The 16,892-nt window shown below is 39.2% G+C and overlaps 2 long non-coding RNA genes across 2 annotated transcripts; both read right to left on the reverse strand.

The window, feature by feature from the left end:
* Nucleotides 1–6,607: 6,607 nt before the first annotated feature.
* Nucleotides 6,608–7,303, reverse strand: LOC122026281. The gene is made up of 3 exons (XR_006124094.1): nucleotides 7,242–7,303; nucleotides 6,724–6,806; nucleotides 6,608–6,646 (listed from the first exon to the last, which is right to left on the reverse strand). It is a non-coding gene; the product is annotated as an uncharacterized LOC122026281 (long non-coding RNA).
* A 1,334-nt stretch (nucleotides 7,304–8,637) lies between these two features.
* On the reverse strand, nucleotides 8,638–9,187 carry LOC122028083. Its single transcript, XR_006124636.1, has 2 exons — nucleotides 9,054–9,187; nucleotides 8,638–8,926 (listed from the first exon to the last, which is right to left on the reverse strand). It is a non-coding gene; the product is annotated as an uncharacterized LOC122028083 (long non-coding RNA).
* Between the last annotated feature and the right edge of the window lie 7,705 nt (nucleotides 9,188–16,892).

The following is a 16,892-nucleotide window of genomic DNA, read 5'->3' on the forward strand; positions in this document are numbered from 1 at the left end:
ATATAGGGCAAAATTTTACTTTAGTTATATTGTTCACCTATACTTAGCAAATTTTGCCTGTGTTTAAATGTCTATCTATTCGTTTGTTTACTTAACTTTGAATTTGTGTTGCCATAATCAAAAAGGGGGAGATTGTTGGTGCAGGAAGCATCCGACGATCGAACCTAAGTTTTGATAATGGCAAAGGGATTCACAGTTAAGATTCTCGTTTATCTAACATGTTGAATGAGTATTTCAGAAAAGTCCTAACTGCGGTTAGGCAAGGTGAAAACCCTAGGGAGCGGTAACCCTAGGTCATAGGGGGTGGTAACCCTATGCGGAAAGTCTTGGCAGGTCGATGGATTCAGGCAAAAGTCCTAGGGGGTGGTAACCCTAGGTGAAAATCCTGGTGTCGCGAACCAGGTGAAAGTCTGGACTAGCCGGGAAGCGGATGTCCAGCAGAAAGTCCGGAAGCATCGAGTGCTGAGCAAAAGTCCAGTCGATCTGGAGGATCGTACTGGCATCAGGTAAATCTCCTGAGAGGAGTAGGTGAGGACGCGTTCCCCGCAGAGGGAACAGTAGGCGTCGAGTCGACCTAGGAGTTCCGGTTGGAAGTCCGAAGTCAGACTCGGACAGTCCAAAGACTGTCACTTATTTATGCTATTATACTTGATGTGCTGACTCTGTTTTGCAGGATACATATTTGCTCGGACTAACTTTTTCTTACAGGGGAAGGAGTTGCTGGAAAAAGAGGTCCGGGCGCCCGGAACGGATCCGGGCGCCCGGAGGTCCGGGCGCCCGGAATGGACCCGGGCGCCCGGGAGCACATTTTTATCCTGAACGAGTCTCGACCACGTGGAGCATCGCGGGTGGCTGGCCACGTCACACTCCAGGCGCCCGGAATGGATGCAGGCGCCCGGAATATCCTTTATAAGCAGTCTCAGAAAGGCTTCAAAAAACAACTCTTAATTATCTGCCTTCTGCTGTGTGCTGCTCGAGATCTGCTGTCAAGGTGCTACGACAAGACGCCGACAACCCGAAGCTTTGAATCTCAATTCAGTGTTGTTGGTATTGTTTCTTTTTATGCAATTGTAATCTCTGCTGTACTTTATCTATAATTCATTCGAGATTATAGTTGTTGCCCACGGAAAGCGATCAAGGATCGCGGGCCTTCGAGTAGGAGTCGATCAAGGCTCCGAACGAAGTAAATTTCTGTGTCTTTTGAGTTGCTTCTTTTACTTGTTATTTATTCCGCTGCTTTTACTCGTACGAATACGAATTGCGAAATAGCCACGAGCGCTATTCACCCCCCCCCCCTCTAGCGCTTCTCGATCCAACACTTTGAGAATTTAGCATAAAGCTGTTTCTGCTGTAGGATCTGCAGGACTATTCTCAAGTGCGTATCATGCTCCTCTGAGGTTCTGGAATAGACTAGAATGTCGTCGATGAACACAATGATAAATTTGTCAAGGTATTCTCTGAACACCCTGTTCATCAAGTCCATGAAGACCGCTGGTGCTTTAGTCACACCAAAAGGCATGACTACAAACTCGTAGTGTCCGTATCTGGTCCTGAAAGCCGTTCTAGGTATATCCCTTTCTTTCACTTTCAGCTGATGGTACCCAGAGCGCAGGTCTATCTTTGAGAACACTGTTGCCCCTCTTAACTGATCAAATAAGTCGTCGATCCTGGGAAGAGGGTACTTGTTCTTGATTGTCACTTGATTCAGAGCTCTATAATCTATGCGCATTCGCATAGATCCATCTTTCTTCTTGACAAACAACACAGGAGTTCCCCAAGATGAGTGACTAGGGCGAATGAAGCCTTTGTCAAGTAACTCCTGAAGTTGTTCTTGTAACTCTTTCAGCTCTGCTGGAGACATACGATACGGAGCTTTTGAAATTGGACTGGTACCAGGAAACAATTCAATCTCAAACTCCACTTCTCTGTTGGGAGGTAGTCCTGGTAACCCTTCTGGAAATACCTTTGGATACTCACAGACTACCCGAACATCTTCCTGCTTGGGTCTTTCTTGTTATCTTTGTCCTTCTAGTTCTGATTACTTGACTGAGTTCTCTGTTTCCCCACTATCTTGTCTTCTATCTTGACTGGCTTGTGTTGCGTTTGTTGTGCCTTGTTGCTGTTCAGATAGTGCTCACTAATGCCCTGCTGACCAGCTCTTCACCAATCTATGGTCGGTGAGTTTCACTACTCACATTAGGTGTTATTTCTGGTCTCAGCATTAGGAGCATCAGTCTGACTCGTTCTTTCACTGTACTTACTAACTCTAGGCAAATGTGAGCTAGCCTGTTAAATCTTTTAACCGCTTCTTCTACTGATAGGTCACCTTGTCTGAATTCCATAAGCTCCTCATACTGTTTATTGGTGATCCGTTGACGGAAGACTTCTTCGTAAAACTCTATCTCGAAGTCAACACAGCTCATCTGGTTGACAACTCTCTTACTCTTAAGTCGCTCCCACCACATACAAGCACCTCCAGATAGGTAGAAAGAGGCACACTTACCCTTCTCGACTTCTGGTCAGTCAAGAAGCTCCATTGTGCTCTCAAGTGTCTTGAACCAAGCCTGGGCATCCCAGGGCTCAGTCGTGCCTTAGAAGCTCTCTGGTTTCAATTTCAGCCACTGTATGAGGTAAGCTTCTTGTCTTCTAGGTGTTGTGGTGACTTCCAGGGCAACTGATAGGACTTCAGTCACCACTGGGGACTCCACATTAATGGTTGGGGGAGTGGGAGAAGCTGGCTTCTGATTGGCCATTAGATTAGCAATCAGTTGCTGCTGCTCTGCTACTTGTCTCTGAAGTTGAGCAACAACTTCAGAGAGAATAGGCCCAGGGGTTCTGCGCTCTTCGTTCTCCTGAACTCGGTCCTCAGTATGAACGGTACGAGGACGTCCTCTTCTTGACATCTAATTATGTAGAGGAAAAGGCTTGATAGCTTCTCTAACCCTTCTAATCATACATATATATGAATAAAGAAAAGAGAAACAAAATCTTCTATCTTACTTAAGCACTCAAAAGCAAATACTCTATACTGCAGTTAATAATAAGAAAAGCAAAATAAAGAAAGAATTTAAATACTTTCTTACTTGAAGACGGCAGGGCTGATGCTGATGTGTGTGTGATGCTGGAGAATGGAACACTGCTCTGATACCAACTGTAGTGACCACCCTTCTTACTACTACTCTCTAAGGGCGACCGTTACCTAACTACTACTCTACTTACTACTCACTAGTGTCACTTATTCTAATATTAGCAACACTTAGATTTATCACGGCCCAGAGGAATTCCTACTGAAAAATTTCGGCAAAGTCTCCTCTGTACCGGTGACCAAATCAATAATACAAACAATGTATACACAGCCACAGGCGGCTGGAACATATTCTTCACAACCACGCAGTAATAAAAACCACAATAAGAAGAAAGAAACTACTCTAGCAATAGTAAACAACTATATCACTCCACGAATAATAAAAGAAAACTAATTACAAGTGCGGAATAAACTCAACTACAATACCAATTGCATAATAACATTAAAAGAGAACTAAAAGAACTAAATAGAAAAGTCTTGGCAATTTGCCAGCTCATTCTGGATCTATCCATAGTCCAGTCATCACACACCTTCATCACCACCACCTTGTCGCCTTCCTTTAATATTTTAGCTTTTCCTTTATCTGCAGTAGGAGGAAAAATAGATCTATAAGCGAAACGCTTAGTAAGTACTATACTATCTCACAAAAACTCGAAGTGCATAAAAATGCAAACGATACTGAAGCTGAAATGCTAAAAGAAAAGCTACATGTACTCATCTAATAACAAAGTACTCAAATAAACTGCATACTCATGATATACCAGAATAAAGCTGAATACTGGAAATAAAACTAAACATGCTCACTAAACTGATAAGAAAAGTAATGAAACTCATGCTGTATGTTTAGAATTAAAGGAACTAAACTTCTGTTGATTCTAAACATAGGTGATACTTGTTTCATTTACTTATAGCTTTATACTTGAAATTAATCTTTTAATTTCTTTTACTTTTACTTTTTCTTTCTTCTTTTTTTTCTTTCTTCTTCTTTTTCTTTGGGCCCAGACTTAGTACCATCTTATCTTATGCGCGCTCCCTAATAGAGACTGCTGTAGTCCCACAGGGTAAAGACCTCGGTCTTACCAGGGCAGAGACCTTGGAAACGGTCACCTGGATTTGTTTAACGACAACCTCGGAAGTCGGGTACTAGCCTCTTACTTTAATTTACTTGTTATCTCTTTTTAACTAGACCTTGGTCTTTTTCTTACTTATAGCTGCTCATTATAGCAAGGAAAGTCCAAACTAAATGCTATGTGCATACATGTATATGTTAAAATCTGTTCATGCATATCTTAAAGCAAAGGGAAACAAAAATCAGCATGCTACTATATGCTAAAATCTGTTCATATGAATACTAAAAATCTGCACATGTGAATAACGAAAATCTACACACGTGAATCATTAAAAATCTGTGAATGAAACAGAATTAAAACTAATACGGCTCATGCTATTTTAATACTGCATACTTTAAATAAAGGCTGCCCTTCTAACTAAATAAGGGTTGTTCTTGCCCTTTGAGTTGCAAGGAAAATGCTAAACCATTCTAACTAATTAAAGGTTGTTCTTGCCTTTTTAAGTAGCAAGGAAAATACTAACTGCATGCCTAAATAACAAAGGTTATTCATGTTCAGAAACATGGAAATCCAAGGCTAAGATACTAAACTTAAAACTAATCATGTGCATGGAATTAGCAAAGATGAACTAAGCTACAATGAAAAAATTCTGCATACAAAGAGATCCAACTACACTAAAATTCTGCACATGATATTCTAATAGCAAGAAACTAAATTTCCAATGCTACTAAACAAGACTGATCATGTTTATTAATAGCAAGAAAACTAACACCATGTTCCTGGATCTAAGGCTATTCGTGCCCACTACTTAGCACAAAAGAAGGGTCTAATAGGAATACTGATTATATGTACTAAAAATGAAAGACTAAAACTATACAAAATTACTTCCAGCAAAGAAAAGCATAAGAAAGAGATAGTTTCTGCTGCTATCAAAAGTTAACACATGATATACTAAGCATGCACTCAATAAATCTACAGATTCTGAATTGTTTCCAGCAAAGCATGGCATAAGGAAAGAATGTTATTACTATCACTACAACAAAATCGCTCATAGACATCGGTTTTCCACCGGTGTCTATTTGATTTTCGACCGATGTCTATGAAGCCGATGTTAAAAGTCTGCCATTTTAGACATCGGGTTAAAACCGGTGTAGTATCACTTAACGACACCGATTTTCGAATCGGTTATTAATCGGTGTAGTATCACTTAACGACACCGTTTCATACACGGTGTAAAACCGATGTAATATTGTATGTTAATAACACCAGTTTTGGCAGCGGTAAATGACCGATGTAATATTACTTTATAACACCGGTTTTACATCGGTGGAAAACCGATGTAATATGTATTTTTTTTAACAGCACAGATTTGATTTTAAAACCGACAATAACAAAAAAAAATACACAAATATTCACAAATTGTACAAATATTCTTCATTCAACAATATCCATAAAATACACAAATATTCAGAAATTATATAAATAATCTTCTTACAACAGTATCCATAAAATACCCAAACATTCTTTTTACATCAAAAGCTAGCTAATAGATATCAAAATCAAGGTAGAACATTCTTTTAACAACACATCAAGGTAGAACCGCATTTCAAATGTAATCTAGCATGCATTCAGCCCACTCGATCCGCACTTCATCAATTTCAACTCTAGAGTACTTGAGATTTGTAAACTGTAAAAACACATAAATAATATATTAGTAAACCAAGACAAAAAATCATAGTTGAAAAAGCAGTAAGGGTACCAGGTAACAAGATGACTAACTAAAATGCTTAAAAAAGGAAACATTTATCAATTATCACATAAATATAAGGGATTAATTTGTAACAACAACTCAACAAAATGTACTACCTCCCTAAACTAAGAGATTGGTGTGCATTGAGATCAAGAAAGGTGAAACAAACAACTGTATATATCCACTAAAGAACTTGAGCTTTTTTGACTTGTAATTCTCTCCTAAACAATCCAAAACTCTTGTACATATAAAAAGTGACAAAGAATAAATTTCCTTTAGAACAAACAGAACTATGAGATCAACTTGATAATCAAATTACTAATATTATGGTCAATATATTACTGTATATAATTTCCAAGGCCTATAATATATGGATGAGGATGCTCAATAATACATCAAGTAAAACAAGAAATAAGTAAAGAGGTAAATTCACCATATATCATCATTGCTTATTGTATATTGTTTATAATGTGCATGTGTAGATCATATCATAAAAGAATGATATTATATCTGCTATAATACTACCCTGTTTACTTGATGATATGGACAGGATGGAAGGTAGAAATTTATGCACAGGTACAGGGGGATTTGCAGTGGATAAACAGGAGGGTAACATTTGCTACTTTCATTGTGCCAAAAATGCAAAGCCCGAACTCTGACAAAGGAAAGGCGGTGGATCAATATCTGCTATATCTATTTCTTGTCATTGACTTTGAGATATCATTGACCAAAAATGGAATGCTGCATCAAAGGAGAATGTAAATCTAATTTATAGTAACTAATATGTAGAACAGAGGAAGAAAAAGTTTAAGGCCTACCTGGAATCATCATCTAACAAGAAAGAATTATTGGAAGAATTATTTGAGCCCTCGGCCATCACAAGTCTCATACTTGAAATGATCTATAAAATTGAAAAGGAAAAAAAAAAAACTCTACGTCATTACTTGGAAAGTCCTAAAAGCGCAACAGAATCATTGCAAAATAAGGTTGATACCATTTGCCCCAAAGGCAAGCTATGAGATGGAAGACTTGGTATAGGCCAATATATTTATTCCCAATTGAATTCCATCAGTTGGTTATGTCAACAAGAATATTACTAGATGCTAGAAACGCACCATTATTGCGTCACTAGACTGGCCCCGTCTTGGTGCCTTAATTGCTCTCTATTTTGTCCCCACACAAACTTAGTTGGTACCACACTTAGCTATTCCATTGTGAATATGAAAATTATGCATGTGATATATATATATATATATATATATATATATATATATATATATATATATATATATATATATATATATATATATATATATATATAAAAGCGAAATCAGACCTCTGATGTAACACTCTGCGTGCCATACTTGTCATCCCAGTACATAGTACTGATTCTGTATAATTGTTGTATGCTAAGAACCTGAAAACCAAATCAAACCAAAAAAACAGTTCGTTACTGACAATCTAAATGACTGAAACTTTGAATATTTATAAGTGATCTCAACTGGGCATAAATCTTTGGTTATCTCCTTCAGTGTCTTCTTTGGTTTCTGATGTAAAACCTATATCACGATATAATATTAATAGTTCAAAGATAAGTTACTGGACAACAAGTACAGTATACAATAAGCAATCTTGATGTCTGGTAAGTACGTGCTGAATCGCTTAAACTCATGGCAAATCTGCACAAATATAAATATGAATCAAAATTCTAGAACCACCAAAATCAACATAAATCATTCTTTAAAAATAAAGTCAAACCTGGAAGGCCAATTCTCTTGTATGACACATCACAAGTGCAGCAACTTGTCTTGCTGTTGGCTCAATTTACTGAAGAGTAGAAAGTACAAAAACCGCCATTTTACCCATTCCAGACTTTGCTTGACAAATAACATCCATTCCCAGAATAGCTTGTGGAATACATTCATGTTGTACTGATGAAAATTGAGGAGTACCCAGTAAGTAAAAAATAATCTTCTGGATCCTTTAATGGAAAGGTTTACCTTATTCTCCACCAAACTGAGAAACATGCAAGTAATCTTTACCTGCAAAATATCATAAAGATTTATGCATCTATCCACTCGATGATGAAATGAGATATCTATTTAAATTTAAATAGGGTTCTCCTGATTTGCTCTCAAATTAAGAAAGTAAAATGAGCAGAGGACAAGTCTATAGTTCTAGTACTTTAATTGAAAAAAACCACTTCCATATAATTTCACTGATTACCTCATACGCCTAAGATAAAAGAAGCATGGACTTTAATTGAAATTACTAGGCATGATAATGATAATGATCCTCTTTTTTGCACCATCACCGACCAAGGTAAGTTTAATTTAGAGTTGAAAAAGGTAAGTTTAATTTAGAGTTGAAATGTGGTTCCAGTAAATCAAAACCCTAACATAGAGTTGAAATGCACTGGTATGCATAAATTCATGAGATTACTTATGGAAGAAACGATTAGGAACTGATCAAGACTGAACCAAACAAGATAGATGTAGCTAACATAAACCAAATGAGTGAAACCAGTCACTCATGCATAAACGAGACATGGAACTAGCATATGTTGAATCAAATTACAGGAACTATGATCCACTCCAATTAGAACCATCAATGTGAGGTCATGAAAACATTGAATATTTACAAGAGAAAAATACTCTTGAAGCTTCAAGCAATGACAGGTAGCTTGATTAGTTACCTGATTACAAAATTAGCAATTCTTTTTCTTAGTAGCCCACTGTCTTCAGTTTGAATCAAGTACTCTTGAAGCTCCTAATGGTTCAAAGTTTCCAAAGATTCACAACACCAATGAAATAGAAGTTAGGTTAACATTTCAAGCAAATTGAATATAAATCATTTGCGCTGACAAAATTAGCACCTTCCAAGCCTCATCAAGACTTTGGTTGGTATTTTCTGCATTAACCTTCTTGGAAAGGGTAGTCAGCAATTCAGCTTGTTGCAACAAGGCAGTTAGTTTTGGGTCATCTCTCCCAAGGAAAGTTGCTTGACTAACCTTATTGGAAGCTGCTTAGTCATTAGGAAAAGGCGAGGGCTTAGGGGGAAGCAGAAGGCATCAACAAATCTTTTCACAAAAAGAAGATAAACCAAATTGATAGTGGTTTACCATCATATGTATAGCCTCTCATATTACCTGATGACTGATTAACTGTGTCAAAGTTTTGAACTTCTAATAGAGGTGGCCTTTGCAGATGTTGAGCTGGACCATGTTCCCCAAGAGATCTCCTATGTGCTTCAATTGTCTCTTTGAGAGGAGAGATGTGATACCTATCTTGCAAATGAAATACTAATAAGAAAAATAAATAATTAAACTTTTTCTTGGTGGTTTAGTTCACAGTGAATTCATCTACCCCATCTGCTTATTTGATGTCTATGGTTCCCCTATTAGTATTGCTATAGATGGTTCTTCAACAAGAACCCTCTTATTGCTTGGGTCCAAAGATGGAACACTATTCTCCTTGGATGAAGCCTCAAATTTTTCCCTTTTCTTGCAGAGGGTGGAGAAGCGGTTCTTTACAGCGTTATCTGGTATGTTGTAAAGCAAATACAAATCATATTTATACAACCTGTCCACCCATCACAGCGGATGGCTTATTAGTAAATAATAAATAAAGAAGTTTGGTTGAAATACCTTCCTGATACAACCTTTGCAATCTCTGTCCATCTGTTGCCAAACATCTTTTGTGCCTGATTGTCTTCAAGCAATGACAGGTAGCTTGATTAGTTAGATTACAAAACCCAAACACTATATAAGAAATCCAGATTTGATCAAACCAGTAACTTAAATCAATAAATGACACAGATGTAAGTAATAATGCAATAAAAAGGAGAAATGAAATACCTTAAAGGCAAGGTACTGATCTGTCTTGTTAATTAGCTCCAGGGAACACGAGCTCTGCTTCTTAACTCAACTGCTCGATCCACAACCAGCAAAAAAATTGTTACAAAACTAACTGAATTCCTTGTGATCAAACAGTCCACCCAAGAAGCCAAACAAAACAATCCACAACCATCATGCATGATCATAAAAAAGGGAAATGTAGGACTTAGACTGTTTCGAAGACCAAATGCGAACCATTAAGCAAGTTTAAGATCGTACACGATGTAACGACCCAATTTTCCCTATTTCAAGTTCTAAAAGTCCATAAAAATATTTGGAAATGCTTTTAAAATATTCTAGAGATTTTTAGGAATTTATAGAGTATTTTTACATAATTTTTGGAGGTCGTTTAGTAGGTTTACAAAAAGAAAAGAAGTTTTGACAAAAACCATTGAAGGTGAGACTCGAACCCAAGACCTCCGGCTGAACCCGACCTAACCAAACGCAGCCAACCAACTGGGCTACGCGTGGTTTGTTAATAAGTATGAAGCGGATATATATATGAGTCATAGTAAAGTTTAAAGTTAGACCTAGTTATAAAAGGTTAAGTTAGGAGGGATTAGGTTATTTTTCTTTATCTCCCGAATCTCCTCTCCTCTCACGCGCGGCGCGGCGCGGCGATTTGCTCCTGCTCGGGCGACGGCGAAGAAAAGGCTGGGTTTCAAATTCCGGCGCCGGCGAAGCTTCCTTCCGGCTGGTTTTCATCCGCGGGTGGTTGTCTCGACAGAGGAGAACTTGAGAGCACGAAGGGATCACCGGGAAAAGTAGCTACCCGAACCCTAGAAGCTTCCTTTCCTTCTTTCCGGTTGTAAGTTGCAAGAAACCCTATGTAAGTACTACTCACCTGCAGTAGGAGTAGTTCCGAGTATTACTTTGATTTCTTGGCTTTTGGAATTGAAGTGGTATGGATTTTGAGATCTTTTGATTGCTGCCGTGAGCTCTTTGAGGGAGGATTGGGTTTTTGTTTGATGATACTGCCGTAAGAGAAGGGTTGGGGAAATAGAAGGAGGAGATTTCTTAAGTTTTGTTCCTGATTGTGTGGAATTGCCATGGTTAGTGTCGTTGCTCAATTTTCTCTCCTTGCTGTCACAATGAACATGAGATGTTATGTGCCGTGTAGTGCTAGGTAGGTTGAATTCTTCAATTCTTCCATGCTTTGTGGAGATGCCATTTCCGGATTATGTATATGTATCCTTGGAATTTAGTTTTGTTGCCAAGCAATGAGCATGAATTAGTTAGATACTTTCGTGGCTTAGTTTAGCATTTCAGCTGCAGATTTCTTGCTAAGATCCGAACAAGAACAACCCCTAGATTTCAGATCAGCTTTAGACTCTTCTTCTTGCTGGTTTACTAAGTAGGAGTGGTATTCTTTTGATATGCAGCCCTAAACTTGTTTATTTCCAGCAACCGGGCATGAAAACTTCTTTTCACAGCAGTAGAGTTTTATTCCAATGAGCAGATTGCTAATTTTTCTATTAGTAAAACTTGAGTAGTATTGTTTAGTTTTTCCCTTTGCTATTGAACATGCATGATCGGACTTCATGTCCTATTTCTTTGCTATAGATTTAAGCATGAGCAGTAGTTGAATGTGTTTTACTTTCACAGCTTGATCTTCACAGTATGCTTAACTTGATTCCATTGCATGCCTAGTAGTTAAATCTGTTTTTACAGCATGTTTAGAAAGCCTAAAATCACTTTCCTTTGCCCTTTTATATGGCATGATTAGTAAGTTCAAAGTCACTCTCCTTGATTTGGTTTTATAACATGCTAGAGGGTTCAAACTGATTTCCCTAGTGTATTTGTATATAGCATGCTTAGTTAATTGTAATCTTATACCTGTTAAATACATTTACAGGACTCTAATAAACTCTAATAAGAGAGTATGAGAAGTATGAGTCAAGAAAAAGACTAAAGTCTAGTTAAAAGAGATAACAAGTAAAGTAAAGCAAGAGGCTAGTACCCGACATCCAAGAGCTTGTCGTTAAACAAATCCAGGTGACCATTTCCGAGGTCTTGGCCCTGGTAGACCGAAGTCTGCTCTTTTAGGATTGGTGGCTCGCAACCCCAACCTATTAGGGAACGCGCATGAGATGGTACTAAGCCTGGGCCCAAGAAAAGAAAACCAAAGAAAAGAAAAGTTAAGTAAGAAGGAAGAAAGAAAGAAGAAGAAAGTAAAAGATAGAAATTAAAAGATTAATTTCTAACACAATGATATAAGAAATGAAATAAGTTCCAAGCTTAGAATAAATAAGAATGGTTAGTTTCTTTAATTCTAAGTTTACATTGTTAGTTTCTTGTTATCCTGCTTGATACTGAGTATGATTTGTATTCCGTTCATTTTCTGTATACCATGAGCACATGCAGATAGCTTTATTATTTCAGCTCAGCACTTATGCATTTCATTTATGCATTTCGAGTTTTGTGAGATAGATTAGTACTTACTAAGCGTTTTCGCTTATAGATCTTGTTTTCTTTCCTCCTACTGCAGATAAAGGAAAAGATAAGATATGAAGGGAGGCGACAGGGTGGTGGTGATGATGGATGTGTGTGGTGACTGAACTATGGAGAGGTCCAGAGGGGACTAGCAAGACTTATTTATTTAGAGTTTATGTCTAGTTCATTTTCCTTATTTCTGTTATGAAATTATGAGTTATGATTGAGTTTGATGTGCATTGTAGCTTATTATGCTTCATTCTGAGAGATTGAGTTAGTTCATGTTGCTAGATTAGTTTTTGATTATGACATGATTTATTACTGCGTGGTTGTGAATAAATTGTGATCCAGCCGCATGTGGCTGTGTATATATCTTGTGTATTATAGATTTGGTCACCGGTACAGGGGAGACTCTGCCGAAATTTTTCGGTAGGAATTTCTCTGAACCGTGATAAATCTAAGTGTCGCTAATAATAGCATAAGTGACATTAGTAAGTAGAGTAGGAGTTAGGTAACGGTCGCCCTTAGAGAGTAGTAGTAAGAAGGGTGGGTTGTTAAAGTTGGTATCAGAGCAGTTCCCATTCTCCAGCATCACACACTCATCAGCATCATCCTTGCCGTCTCCAAGTAAGAAAGTATTTAAATTCTTTCTTTATTTTGCTTTCCTTATTATTAACTGCAGTACAGAGTAATTTCTTATGAGTACTTAAGTAAGATAGAAGTTATTGTTTCTCCTTTCTTGATCCATATATATATGTATGTTTAGGAAGGATAGAGAAGATAGCAAGTCTTTTTATTTGCATAATTAGATGTTAAGAAAAAGGATGTCCCCGTACTGTTCGTACCGAGAACCAAGATCAGGAGAACGAAGAGCTTAGATTAACTGATCCCAATCTCTTTGAAGTTGTTGCCTAACTCCAGAGACAAGTAGCAGAGCAGCAGCAAGTGATTGCCAATCTGATGGCAAACTAGCAAGCAGTTCCTCCCCCTCCTCCAGCTGTCACTGCAGAGGATCCAGTGGTAACTGAGACTCCACCAACTGCCCTGGGAGCCGTCACAGCACCTCAGAGACCAGAAGCTTACCTTATACAGTGGCTAAAGCTGAAACCAGAGAGCTTCTCAGGCACGACTAAGCCCTGGGATGCCCAAGCTCGGTTTAAAACACTAGAGAGCACTATGGAGCTTCTTGACTGGCCAGAAGTCGAGAAGGTCAAGTGCGCCTCTTTCTGCCTGTCTGGAGATGCTCGTATGCGGTGGGAGAGGATAAAGACAAAGAGAGCAGTCGATAAGATGAGCTGGGCAGATTTTCAGTTAGAGTTCTATGAAGAGTTCTATCACCAACAAGCACTATGAGGAGTTTATAGAGTTAAAGCCAGCCAAGATAGAAGACAAGATAGTAGGGAGCCCGGAGCCCCAGTCAAGTAAGTGTAGAAGAACATAAAGAAGGTAAGAAAGAGGGGGTTCGGGTGGTCTATGAATATCCCGAGGTATTCTCAGCAGATCTACCTGGACTACCTCCCAATAAATGAGTGGATTTGAGATTGAATTGGTTCCTGGAACCGGTCCAATTTCAAAAGCTCCGTATCGCATGTCTCCAGCAGAGCTGAAGGAGTTACAAGAACAACTACAGGAGTTACTTGACAAAGGCTTCAGTCGCCCTAGTCATTCACCCCGGGGAGCTCCAGAGTTGTTCGTTAAGAAGAAAGACGGATCCGTGCTAATGTGCATAGATTCCAGAACGCTGAGCAAAGTAGCAGTTAAGGACAAGTACCCCCTTCCCAGGATCGATGACTTATTTGATCAGTAAAGAGGGGCAACAGTATTCTCGAAGATAGACCTGCGCTCTGGGTACCATCAGCTGAAGGTGAAAGAAAGAGATATACCCAGAACGACGTTCAGGACCAGATATGGACATTACGAGTTTGTAGTTATGCCTTTTGGAGTGACCAATGCACCTGCGGTCTTCATGGACTTAATGAACAGAGTGTTTAGAGAATATCTTGACAAATTTGTCATTGTATTCATCGATGACATTCTGGTCTATTCAAGGACCCCAGAGGAGCATGACACGCACTTGAGAATAGTACTGCAGACTCTTCAGCAGAAGCAGTTTTATGCTAAATTCTCCAAGTGCAAGTTCTGGTTAAATCAGGTGGCGTTTTTAGGTCACATAATTTCTAAAGAAGGCATTCAAGTGGATCCAGCCAAAGTGGAAGTGGTCAACAACTGGAGTAGACCCAAGAACGTCAGAGAGATCAGAAGCTTCCTTGGTTTAGCTGGGTACTATAGGAAGTTCGTGGAGGACTTTTCCAGGATAGCCTCTCCACTAACAGCCCTCACCAGAAAGAACAAGAGATTCGAATGGTCAGATAAATGTGAGTAGAGTTTCCAAGAGCTAAAGAAGAGATTGATCAGTGCTCCCATTCTGACTGTTCCATAGAGCGACAAGAGTTTCGACATCTACAGTGATGCTTCCAAGATGGGCTTAGGAGCTGTACTCATGCAAGAAGGAAAAGTCATAGCTTATGCTTCCAGACAACTCAAAGACTATGAGAAGAACTACCCTACTCATGATCTCGAGCTGGCAGCTGTAGTTTTTGCACTTAAACTCTGGCGACATTATTTGTATGGAGTTCAGTGTAGAATTTTCACAGATCATCAGAGTCTTAAGTACTTCTTCACTCAGAAGGACTTAAACATGAGACAGCGTAGGTGGCTGGAGTTGGTCAAAGATTACGACTGTGAAATTCTCTACCACCCAGGCAAAGCTAACAAAGTGGCAGATGCACTCAGCAGAAAATCTAGTGCATCACTGATGTCTTTATCATCACTGGCCCTGCCACTGCAGAAGGAGTTGTCAGATTTTGGGCTTGAAATTATCGAAGGACAGCTCTCTACATTGACCTTAGAGTCTACACTGCTTGTGGAGATACAGAGAAAGCAAAGTGAAGATCCGGACATCCAGAAGATCAAGCAGGGGATACAGAAAGAAGACAACTCAGAGTTTAGAGTGACAGATAGCGGAATTCTTTATCAGGGGAGTCGCATTTGCATGCCCAATGATGAGGAACTGAGAAAGAAGATCTTAGAGGAAGCTCACAGTACACCATATTCCATGCATCCTGGTTCTTCCAAGATGTACCAAGATGTGAAACAGAGGTTTTGGTGGTCAGGACTCAAAAGAGATGTAGCTAAGTATGTCAGTACCTGCTTGACATGCCAGAGAGTCAAAGCAGAACACCAGAGACCAGGAGGAGTTCTTCAGCCTCTTCCAATACCAGAATGGAAATGGGAAGACATTTCCATGGACTTTATAACAGGCCTTCCAAGGACCGCCAATGGATATGATGCGATATGGGTAATAGTAGACCGATTGACCAAGTCTGCTCATTTCCTAGCCATCAAGGTGTCCCACTCCATAGAGCAGTTGGCCCAGCTATATGTTAAAGAGGTAATCAGACTTCATGGAGTTCCTAAATCTATCATTTCTGATAGAGATGGGCGCTTCACCTCACACTTTTGGGAGTGCGTTCAGAATGCACTAGGCACCAAACTCAAGTTCAGCACAGCTTTCCATCCGCAGACTGATGGACAGACAGAGCGAGTGAATCAGATTTTAGAAGACATGCTCAGAGCTTGTGCGCTAGATTTCAAAGGAAGTTGGTGCAAGTATTTGTGCTTAGCTGAATTCGCTTACAACAATAGTTATCAGGCCACCATCAAGATGGCACCATATGAAGCACTATATGGCAGGAAATGCAGATCACCCATATGCTGGCAAGAAGCAGGAGAGAGAAAAGAGATAGAAGCAGAGTTGGACATTCAGACAGAGGTGATAGATGAGACTACTCAAGCAATCCAGAAAATCAGACAGAGAATTGAGACTGCCCAGAACAGACAGAAGAGTTATGCTGACACACACCGTAGGCCATTGGAATTCCAAGTAGGAGATTCGATTTTCCTCAAGGTCGCTCCTATGAAGGGAGTGATGAGATTTGACAAGAAGGGCAAATTAAGTCCTCGCTATGTAGGACCTTACCTGATCATAGAGAGGATTGGAAAAGTAGCTTACAGGCTGGACATACCACAAGACATGTCAGCAATACACAATGTGTTTCACGTCTCTATGCTAAAGAAGTGTCTCCATGACCCGAGCCAAGTGATTCAGCCTCAGTCAGTGCAGATCCAAGAGGATCTTAGTTACGAGAGCAGACCTACACAGATAGTGGACAGAGCAGTTAAGAGACTGAGAAACAAAGAAGTACCACTAGTGAAGGTCGTCTGGCAGAACCAGAAGCACGAGGAAATCACTTGGGAGCGGGAGGACAGTATGAGACAGAAGTATCCGGAGCTATTCTAAGTTCGAGGACGAACTTTTTATAAGGTATGGGGGATTGTAACGACCCAATTTTCCCTATTTCAAGTTCTAAAAGTCCATTAAAATATTTGGAAATGCTTTTAAAATATTCTAGAGATTTTTAGGAATTTATAGAGTATTTTTACATAATTTTTGGAGGTCGTTTAGTAGGTTTACAAAAAGAAAAGAAGTTTTGACAAAAACCGTTGAAGGTGAGACTCGAACCCAAGACCTCCGGGTGAACCCGACCTAACCAGACGCAGCCAACCAACTGGGCTACGCGTGGTTTGTTAATAAGTATG

This window comes from Zingiber officinale, chromosome 10A (assembly GCF_018446385.1).
Source record: "Zingiber officinale cultivar Zhangliang chromosome 10A, Zo_v1.1, whole genome shotgun sequence".
NCBI lineage: Eukaryota > Viridiplantae > Streptophyta > Magnoliopsida > Zingiberales > Zingiberaceae > Zingiber > Zingiber officinale.